A 10319-nucleotide genomic window follows, 5' to 3' on the forward strand; every position below is an offset into this window, starting at 1 on the left:
AATTTGTGGGGAGGGGTCCTGGGCGGGGGAGGGGCCGTACCTGCTGCTGGGGGAGGGTCAGAAAGTTGCCTGCCGCGGGGTCCGAGGCCGACAAGGCGGGGGAGGGGCGCGCCTGACGCTGCGAATGCTGCGGGGACAGAGGGCTCCAGCCCCCACGGCCACGGGGGACGCGTGGGTGTGCAACGACCCACCCCCCACGACCCCCGCCCTGACCTTCCCCTCCCCAGACCCGGCTTGAGGGGGTGGGGGTGAGACCACCCCACTTTGTGCTCCATCACATCTGAGGGTCAACCCCCAACACCCCCACCCACCACGAGACCCCACCCGGGTGGGATAAACCCGGCTGAGACCCCCGACTTCCCCCACCGTGGGCTCCTTCACACCTGAAGGGTCACACCCCTGAGCCCCCAGGGTTTTTTTGGGGAGGGGCACACGCACAGGGGTGACCCCCTCCCCACGCGTGTGTGTGACCCCACAACAGCCACACGATGACACGACCACCCCCTCAACACTTACCTGTGGGGAACCCCCAAACCTCCCCCAAAAATATAGGGATGGAGCCGGAAGGGCCACCCAGGTGTCCCCTCAGGGGGATGGGGGGGCACACAGGCGGGTCCAGGTTTGGGACCCCCAACACCCCCTTGGAAAATGGGGGAAAAGGGGGAAATGGCGAAGGAGCTGGGCTGGAATGGGGGACGGGGTGGGGGGAGGGGGATGAGGCGCCGGGGCCGTGACAGCGATGGCGATGCAGGTGATGATGCACGGGCAGCCGGGCCGGGCGGGGGCTCCTCTGCCACCCGGGGCACCCCCTGCCACCTGGGGCAACCCCTGCCACCTGGGGCACCCCTGTCACCTGGGGCACCCCACGGGGCACCCTCTGTCACCTGTGTCACCCCCCCGGCAGCCCCTGCCACCCGGGGCACCTCCTGTCACCTGGGGCACCCCCTACGGGGCACCCCCTGCCACCTGGGGCACCCCCCACGGGGCACTCTCTGTCACCTCTGTCACCCCCCCGGCACCCCCTGCCACCTGGGGCACCCCCTGTCACCTGGGGCACCCCCCACGGGGCACCCCTGCCACCTGTGTCACCCCCTGTCACCTGTGTCACCCCCGGCAGCCCCTGTCACCTGTGTCACCCCCCTGGCAGCCCCTGCCACCTGGGCCACCTTCTATCCCCCCCCAGGGACACCTTGGGGACACCCCCAGGCAGCCCCTGTCACCCCCTGGGTCCTGCTGTCACCTTCACACCCCGGGGACACCTCAGTGTCACCTGGGTGCCTCCCACTGTCACCTCCTGCCCCCCAGGTCCTGTCACCTGCCTGGGGGGGGCAATTTGAGGTCACCTGGGGCACCCCCTGGGTCCTGCCACCTGCTCGGGGGGCACCTTGGGGTCACCTGGGGCACCCCCGGGTCCTGCCACCTGTCCCTGGGGCACTTTGAGGCCACCGGGGGTCTGGGGGGTCACCCCGTGCCAGGTCACCCCAGGGCGGCGGCTGCTGCTGGCCCCGAGGTGCCCAGGTGGCACCTGCACCGAAATCTGGGCACTCCTGCACCCCAAATCTGGGTACACCACCCCACTGCTGCACCCCCCCAGCTGGGCACTCCTGCACCCCGAATCTGGGCACCTGCACCCCACTGCTGCACCCCAAATCTGGGAGCTCCTGCACCCCAAATCTGGGCAACTGCACCCCACAGAGGCACCCCAAATCTGGGAGCTCCTGCACCCCAAATCTGGGCAACTGCACCCCACAGAGGCACCCCAAATCTGGGCGCTCCTGCACCCCAAATCTGGGCGCTCCTGCACCCCAATTCTTGGCACACCTGCACCCCACATCTGGGCACTCCTGCACCCCAAATCTGGGCACTCCTGCACCCCAGTTCTGGGCACCTGCACCCCACAGAGGCACCCCAATTCTGGGCACTCCTGCACCCCAGTCCTGGGCACTCCTGCACCCCAAATCTGGGCACTCCTGCACCCCGAATCTGAGCACTTGCACCTCACAGAGGCACTCCAATTCTGGGCACTCCTGCACCCCAGTCCTGGGCACATCTGAACCCCACTGCTGCACCCCATATCCAGGAGCTCCTGCACCCCAAATCTGGGCACTTGCACCCCAATCCTGGGTACACCTGCACCCCAATTCTGGGCACATCTGAACCCCACTGAGGGACCCCACTGCTGCACCCCACATCTGGGCACCCCCCTGCACCACAATCCTGGGCATTTGCACCCCAATTCTGTGCACTCCTGCACCCCAATTCTTGGCACACCTGCACCCCACTGCACCCCACTGCTGCACCCCAAATCTGGGCACTCCTGCACCCCAAATCTGGGCACCTGCATCCCACAGAGGCACCCCACATCTGGGCACTCCTGCACCCCAAATGTGGGCACTCCTGTACCCCAATCCTGGGCACTCCTGCACCCCAAATCTGGGCACCTGCACCCCACAGAGGCACCCCAATCCTGGGCACTCCTGCACCCCAATCCTGGGCACTCCTGCACCCCAATGCTGGGCACACCTACACTCCCCCTGCCCCCAAATCTGCCCTCCCCTTGTGCCCTCACCCTGCGCCCCCTGGGTCCCCCCACTCCCCCTCTCCACGGTTCCCCCCTGCTCCCAGCCCCCACGGCCAGGGCCCGGCTGCAGGCGCAGTGGGTGCCGTGGGGGCCGTGGGAGTGCCGGGGGTGCCGGGGTGGGGAGGAGCTCGGGGTTTGGGGGGCGCAGAGGGCACTTACGGGTGCGGCGGGGGCTCCGCCCGAGGGCCGCTGGGGGCTTTGGGCTCCGGCGGGGGCAGGGGCAGGGAGTCGGGCCAGGGGCCCCGCAGCCCCAGCCCGGCCCTGCGCCCCGCACGGCTGCAACGAGAACACGCGTGACGGGACTCCGGGACCCCCCGCGATGGGGGGCGGGACGGGAACAGGGGGTTCTGGGGAGGGTCTGCAGCCCCCTCGCTCCTGCTAAAATGGGGGTCTCCAAGTGAAGGAATCCCCAGGTGGGGCTTCCTGAGCTAGGGGGTCCTGAGTGGGGATCCCCAGGTGAGGGTTCTTTGAGGGGGTGGGGATTCCGTGGAGGGTCCCCAGGTTGGGGGTCCCTGCTGGGGTTCCCCAAAGTGATAGAGGGGGTTCTCTAGTGAGGACCCCCGGTCTGGGGGTCCCCAGGTGGAAGTTCACAGGGGAGGGTCCCCAGGTGGGGGTTTCCCAGTGCGGGGGTTCCCAAGCAGGGATTCCTCAGACGGGGGGTGAGGGGGTGTCCCAGGTGGGGATCTCCAGGTTGGGGGTTCCCAGATTGGGGGTTCCCAGTTGGATGGGGGGGGGGTCCCCGTCACCCCCTCCTGGCCCTGCCGGCTCCAGCGCGGCCGCCCGGGCTCATTTGCATACGAGCCCCGCCTCCTGTGCTATATTTGCATCCAGACCCCTCCCTCCCTCGCACTATTTGAATAACTCATTTGCATAGAGACACCACCTAATTTGCATATCGGAACTTCGCCTAATTTGCATCCAGACCACGCCTCCAAAGCCCAGGCCCCGCCCCCGGAGAGCGCGCAGGTCCCTGCCGTGCCCGCCCGCCGGGGGCATCCCAAACTTTGTCCCCGTGTCCCCACCCCCCAAAATTTTCTGCGTGTCCCCCGCGCCCCCCGTCCCCGCCGCACCTGGGGGCCCTGGGCGGCGCCGTCGGCGCAGACGAACTGCACGAAGTCCTTGAGCGAGTCCTGCCCGTGGTGGTAGCGGATGGTGGGGTGGGCGAAGTAGGGGCTCGACTGGGGCAGGAGGGACCCCGACGGGAAGTGCAGCGCCGAGGCCGTGGCCCGCGGGCTGCCTGCAGGGACCCTCAGCGCCAGCGCCACGGGCGCCCACGGGACCCCCGGACACCACCGGGACAACCCCACAACTCCCCCCACACACACACACACTTCCTCTGCCCACCCGGGGGGATGTCCCACCGACCCCCCCAGTCCCAGGCGCGGTGTCCCCCTCCCACCCCACGCCCCAAACCCCCCTCAGGCTCACCCAGGAGCCCCCAGGCGCCCCGAGGAGGTGGGAGGGGTTATGGGAGGTGGCGGAGGGTGGGCCCAGGGGGTGGGGGGCTCACCGGGGCGGACGCCGGCCAGGACGGGCAGGGGTGGTGACCGAAGGCCATTCTGGGGCGGCCCCGTGCTCCGACAGGGCGCTGCAGAAATCCAACTTCCCCGACTTCTTCAGCGCCGCCGGGCCTGGGGGTGGCGGGGGTCGGGGTGGCGGGGGAGCAAAGGACCCTGCAGCCCCCTGGGAACACCCCCACCCTTTGCCTCCCATCCACCCCTCCCCAGCCCCGAGAGTGCAGCAAATCAGCCCACCCCCACGGTGTCCCCCAACCCCCATGCACTCCGTGTGTCCCCCCACCATCGCCCCCTTCCCACGTCCTCTCCTCCCGACCCCCACCCACCTCCCCCATGGCCATGTCCGTCCCCAGGAGCGCCCCCCGTGCCCTCCCCCACGTGCCCCCGTGTCCCCCCTGTGTCTCCCCATCCCCCGGGGTGTCACCCACCGGTGTCAACGTCCCCCCAGGGTCCTTGGCTGCTGCCGGGGGCGGGGGACCGGCCCGGCCCGGGGTAGAAAACGTCGTCCCTGGGACCCTCCAGGTCCCCTCGTCCAGCGCCTTCGGGCGCTTCGGGCCGCTGTGGGGACAGGGTGGGTCACCTCTGGGGTGCGGGGTCACCTCTGGGGACAGGGGGTCACCTCTGGGGTGGGGGGTCACCTCTGGGGACAGGGGCTGTCACCTCTGGGGTGAGGGGTCACCTCTAGGGGACAGGGGGGGGTCACCTCTGGGGACCTGGCAGTGGAGGGTCCCAGTAGCTGGCAGTGGGGGGTCCCAGGGGTTTGGGAGAGTCCCAGGGATTTGAGGGTCCCAGGGGTTTGGGGGTCCCAGTGCCTGGCAGTGGAGGGTCCCAGGGATTTGGGGGTCCCAGGGGTTTTGGGGTGCCAGTACCTGGCAGTGGGGGTCCCAGGGGTTTTGGGGTGCCAGTACCTGGCAGTGGGGGTCCCAGGGTTTTGGGGATCCCAGGGGTTTGGGGGTCCCAGGGGTTTTGGGGGTGCCCGGACCTGGCAGTGGGGGGTCCCAGGGTTTGGGGTCCCAGGGGTTTTGGGGAGTGCCTGTACCTGGCAGTGGGGGTCCCAGGGGTTTAGGGTCCCAGTACCTGGCAGTGGGGGGTCCTAGGGGTTTGGGGGTCCCAGGGGTTTTGGGGTGCCTGTACCTGGCAGTGGGGGGTCCCAGGGGTTTTGGGGTCCCAGTACCTGGCAGTGGGGGGTCCCAGTACCTGGCAGTGGGGGGTCCCAGGGGTTTGGGAGGGTCCCAGGGGTTGGGGGGTCCCAGGGATTTGGGGGTGCCTAGTCCTGGCAGTGAGGGTCCCAGGGGTTTGGGGGTGCCCGGGCCTGGCAGTGGGGGGTCCCAGGGGTTTGGGAGGGTCCCAGGGATTTGGGGGGTCCCAGGGGTTTTGGGGGGCCCAGTACCTGGCAGTGGGGGGTCCCAGCGGTTTGGGGTGCCTGTACCTGGAAGTGGGGGTCCCAGGGTTTGGGGGTCCCAGGGGTTTTAGGGGGTGCCTGTACCTGGCAGTGGGGGTCCCAGGGGTTTAGGGGTCCCAGTACCTGGCAGTGGGGTCCTAGGGGTTTGGGGGTCCCAGGGGTTTTGGGGTGCCTGTACCTGGCAGTGGGGGGTCCCAGGTGTTTTGGGGTGCCCGTGCCTGAGCAGTGGGGGTCCCACGGATTTAGGGGGTGCCTGTACCTGGCAGTGGGGGTCCCAGGGGTTGGGGGTCCCAGGGATTTGGGGGGTGCCTGTACCTGGCAGTGGGGGTCCCAGGGGTTTGGGGGTGCCTGTACCTGGCAGTGGGGGGTCCCAGGGGTTTGGGGGGTGCCTGTACCTGGCAGTGGGGGTCCCACGGATTTGGGGTGCCTGTACCTGGCAGTGGGGGTCCCAGGGGTTTTGGGGTGTCAGTACCTGGCAGTGGGGGGTCCCAGGGGCCGGCGGCCGAGGGCGACAGGGCTGATGTTGTAGTAGCCCCCCGGGCTCTCCAGGTCGGCCAGCGAGAAGTTGGGGCCCGACGCCGTCGCCACAGGGGCTGGGGGGAGGGGACACACAGGGGGCACGTGGGGGCACACCCAGGGTCACACCTCTCCTCCCCTCCCCGAGCCACCCCCGTGTGTGCTCCCCACAGCACCCCCTCTCGATGTCACTCTGTGCTGCCTTCCCCATCCTTGTGTCACCCCCCACCTGTGTCACCCCCCGTGTCACCCCCGTGTCACCCCCGTGTCACTCCCCGTGTCACCCCCCGTGTCACCCCCGTGTCACCCCCGTGTCACCCCCGTGTCACCCCCTCCGTGTCACCCCCGTGTCACCTCCCGTGTCACCTCCCGTGTCACCCCACGTGTCCCCACGTGTCACCCCGTGTCACCCCCACCGTGTCCCCCCGTGTCACCCCCACCTGTGTCACCCCTGTGTCACCCCCTGTGTCACCCCCGTGTCACCCCCCACCTGTGTCACCCCTGTGTCACCCCCCACCTGTGTCACCCCCACCTGTGTCACCCCCTGTGTCACCCCCCGTGTCACCCCCGTGTCACCCCCGTGTCACTCCCTGTGTCCCCACTTACTCTGGGACACCCTCACCAACTCCGTCACGTTCCACACCTGACGTCACTGAAACAGTCCTGGAAGGTCAGGTGACCTGGGGACACAGAGGGGACACGGGGAGTCACGGGAGGGCTGAGGGGTCACGGGACAGAAGGAGGACACGGGGAGGTGATGAGGGGACAGCAAGGGGACACACACACTGGGGGGACACTGGAGAGGCACTGAGGACATTGCAGGGGATACTGGAGGACACTGGGGGTGCACTGGGGGCACTAGGGGACACTGAGGGGGCACTGGGGACACTGAGGATGCTGAGGGGAGCACTGGGGACACTGGGGATGCTGAGAGGGGCACTGGGGACACTGAGGGGCACTGAGGACATTCCAGGGGACACTGGAGGACACTGGGGGTGCACTGAGGATGCTAGAGGGAGAGCACTGGGGACACCAGGAGGGCACTGGGGTGCACTGGAGGGGCATTGGGGACACTGGGGACACTGAGGGGGCACTGGGGGTCACAGGGGGTCCCGGGGGTCACTCACCGTTGGGCAGTGGTTTGATGTCGGCGTCTCCCTGGGGTTTGAGCTGTCAGATTGTCCCGAATCTGGGGGAGACACACACGGGGTCAAACCCGGACACGGACATGTCCCCCCACCCTGGGTGTCCCCCGATCAGGGGTCCCCCGAAGCGCTGGGGGTTTGGGGAGAGGCAGCCCGGGCCGCTGAAGGGGCTCGTTGTTCCCGCGGGGTCGTTCGAGGTGAACGCCCGCAGGGACCTCGCCAGAGCCCGCAGCCCCACAACCCCCGCGTCCGGGAACCCCCATCACCCCGGCAGCACCCAGGGTTGGGGTGTGTCCCCAGGGACCCCGCGCCCCCTGCCCGGGTGATGTTGTTGGGGCTGGGGGCTGGGGAGGCACAGCCGGCGCTCGGGGGGGTCAGGGCTGGCAGGGGGCCGGGCCGGGCTGAGGGTGAGGGGGCTCAGGGGCCGCCGTGGGGCCGGGCCGGGGGCCAGGAATGCGCTGGCCCCCGCCAGCGGGCAGCGCCAACAAAGCGCCCATTGTCTGCGCCCCGAGGGGGCTCCCGGACAGCTGGGCCCCCGCCCCACCTCAGCACCCCCTGCATCCCCCTCCCCCCATCTGCCCCCGACACCGGGGACCCCCTCCCCGTGTCACCCAGGGAATAGGGGTCACCCCTCCCTCCTTGTGCCCCGGGTAGGACGTCTGGGACCCCCCGCCTCCTGCCACCCCCAGGGCTGTGTGACCCCCGTCAAGGCTCGAGGGGAAGTGGGACCCCCCTCTCCAAACCCCACACGCCCTGTGGTGACCCTGCCGTGTCACCCGCGGGGGAGGGGAGTCAGGGTCACTGGGCCACGTGCCGGGTCACGACCTCGGCCTGGGGGGGCACACACGTGGCGGCGCGTGGCACCCCCTGACCCCTCCCTGCCTCGAGCCGGGTCCTGCCCTGGCCCCCAGACCCTCTGGGGGTGGGGTCCCTGTGCCCCCTCCTCCCACCTCAGCCCACTCCCCCGCCTCGCTTTATGGCCCCCCCTCCGTGTCCCCCAGCCCTGGCAGGGGGCTGGTGCTGCCGGGCAGCTGAGCCCGGACCCCCGGAGTGCCCCCCGCACTGCGTCCCCCTACCCAGCCAGCCTGGGGGCCGGGGGCAGTGAGAACTCCTGGAGCCCCCTGGACCCCCAAGGACCCCCCGCAGCTCTGTGGCTGCACCCCCGAGAGCACCGACCCCCTTGAACCCCCATGGCCCCCACCCTCGTGTGTCCCCCAGGGTCCTACAGACCCCAGCGGTGAAGGAGACCTCACATGCCCCCACGTGCCAGGGGCAGGTCATGGAGTGGGGGTGGGATGAGGGGGGTGCCAGGCCAGGAGTTTTTTTGGGGGGGTGGGTGATACCCTCGACCGGGGGTCCCGGTGGCCTGGCCGGGCCGGGAGGGGGGTGGGGTCCCCTGGCACGAGGGTCCCGCGGCGGCGAGGCCGCGGTGCCGCAGAGACCTTCCGGGTGCCAACAAGCGCCGCCATCTTACGGCAGGGGGTTGGCACCGAGCCCCCAAACCCCCACGGTTGGGCACGGGGGGTCCCTCCGTGGGGAGGGGCGTCGCTGGGAGCTGGGGGAGCGGTGGCGGTGCTGGAGGTGGGGAGGGGGGTCTGCGGGCCGGGGCTGCCGGCGGGGGCCTCCTCGTGCCGCGCGTGGGGGCACGGTGCCAACCGGGAGCCATTTTGGCGGCGCCGGGTGGGGAGAAGCGTTGGGGGATTCGAGCCCCGCCAGCTGGGCCTGAGGAGGGGGTGTTGTGGCAGAGGGGGCTGGGGGACGTGAGGGCGCAGGACCCCCTGTGGGAATTTGTTGTTGAGGGGGCTGAACCTCGGACAGGCCTCGTGCTGCGCCCTCGGTGCCCGGGAGGCGGCGGGTGGAGAGGCGACCCCAGATCTGCTGATCCGGCCCCAAAATCCACCCCTTCCCACAGAGGTGGGTGCCAGGAGGATGGGCTGGGGATGCCCCCTCCCCAGTCCCACACACAACACACACACACAAAACATACCTGGGCGTGACCCCCTGCCGCGTGTGCCCCCCTTACACGTGTGACCCCCAGCCATCATCTGTGCACACACACACCGTGTGTGACCCCCGGCTCTGTGTGCACACATGTGAGGGGGGCACATACATGTCCACCCCAATCCCCATGTGCACACACGTGAGTGACCCCCTCCCCAGTTCCGTGTGTGCACACGCGCGTGACCCTCAGCCCCCGAAAGCCCCTCACGCACGTGTGGGTGCCTCCCACCCCACGGGCACAGGGAAGCGGGCGGGGGTCACTGGCATGGCCCCCACCCCCTTGCCGTGCCCACCCAGCCTCCCCCAGCCCCGGTGCCACCGCACCCCCCGCGCCGGCAGCGCCCGGCTCGGCACGTGGCACGGCGGGCGCGTTGGCACCCGAGCGCCGCTTTGTGCCAGCCGGGCGAGGAGGCCCCCTCAATCACCACAAACAGCCCCCAAAGCCCCCTTTTTACCACCCCCACCCTCACCTGGCGCGTGGGCCAGTAGGCCAGGTAGAGGTCGAGCTCCTTGATGGTAGCGCCGATGTGGTGGGGCTGCTGCACAGCCCGGGGGCTGGCGCACTGCGGCGCCTTGGCCAGGCGCTCGCCGTCCGTGCTCTCCAGCGGGACGCCCTTGAACAGGATGACCATCACCAGGTCCAGCCGCCACACCTTGTCGGCCTGGCGCAGGCAGTCGATGCGGCGGATCTTGCCCTTCTGGTCGGGGTTGGAGAGGACGCCTAGCACGGCGCCTTCTTGCCGGTGACGGGAGAGCACGAGAGTCCTCGCGGCACTCGGGCCCGGATGTCCTTGCGCAGCTTGGCCCAGGAGGCGCGAGGCCCACTTCTGCTTGACCTCCGGCTTCTCGCCCAGCAGCTCGTCCTTGACGGCGCGCTCCTCCTCCTTGGACATCCTCTTCTCGTGCTTCTTGAAGTACTTGCGCTTGCGGGCCTGGAGGTTGAACCAGGTGTAGGAGAAGGCCCGGACGTGGGGCAGCAGCGCCTCGATGAAGGGGTGGAACTCATCCTGCACGACAGCGGGGGAGGGGGGGGGAACAGGGATGGTGCTGGGGCAGAGGCCGGGGGGGTGGCGGAGGAGCCCCCGGTGGGGACAGGACGTGTCCCGTGTCCCGTGGGGGCATTGTCCCCATCCTCATCCCTGTCCTCATCCCTGTCA

General features: G+C 69.6%; 1 pseudogene; it reads right to left on the reverse strand.

Annotated features, from left to right (window-relative positions):
- Positions 1-40: 40 nt before the first annotated feature.
- LOC126636529 (nuclear factor 1 X-type-like) lies at positions 41-10280 on the reverse strand (annotated as a pseudogene).
- Positions 10281-10319: the final 39 nt, after the last annotated feature.

This window comes from Myiozetetes cayanensis, unplaced genomic scaffold (genome assembly GCF_022539395.1).
Source record: "Myiozetetes cayanensis isolate MyiCay16 unplaced genomic scaffold, myiCay2020 scf1305, whole genome shotgun sequence".
Taxonomy (NCBI): domain Eukaryota; kingdom Metazoa; phylum Chordata; class Aves; order Passeriformes; family Tyrannidae; genus Myiozetetes; species Myiozetetes cayanensis.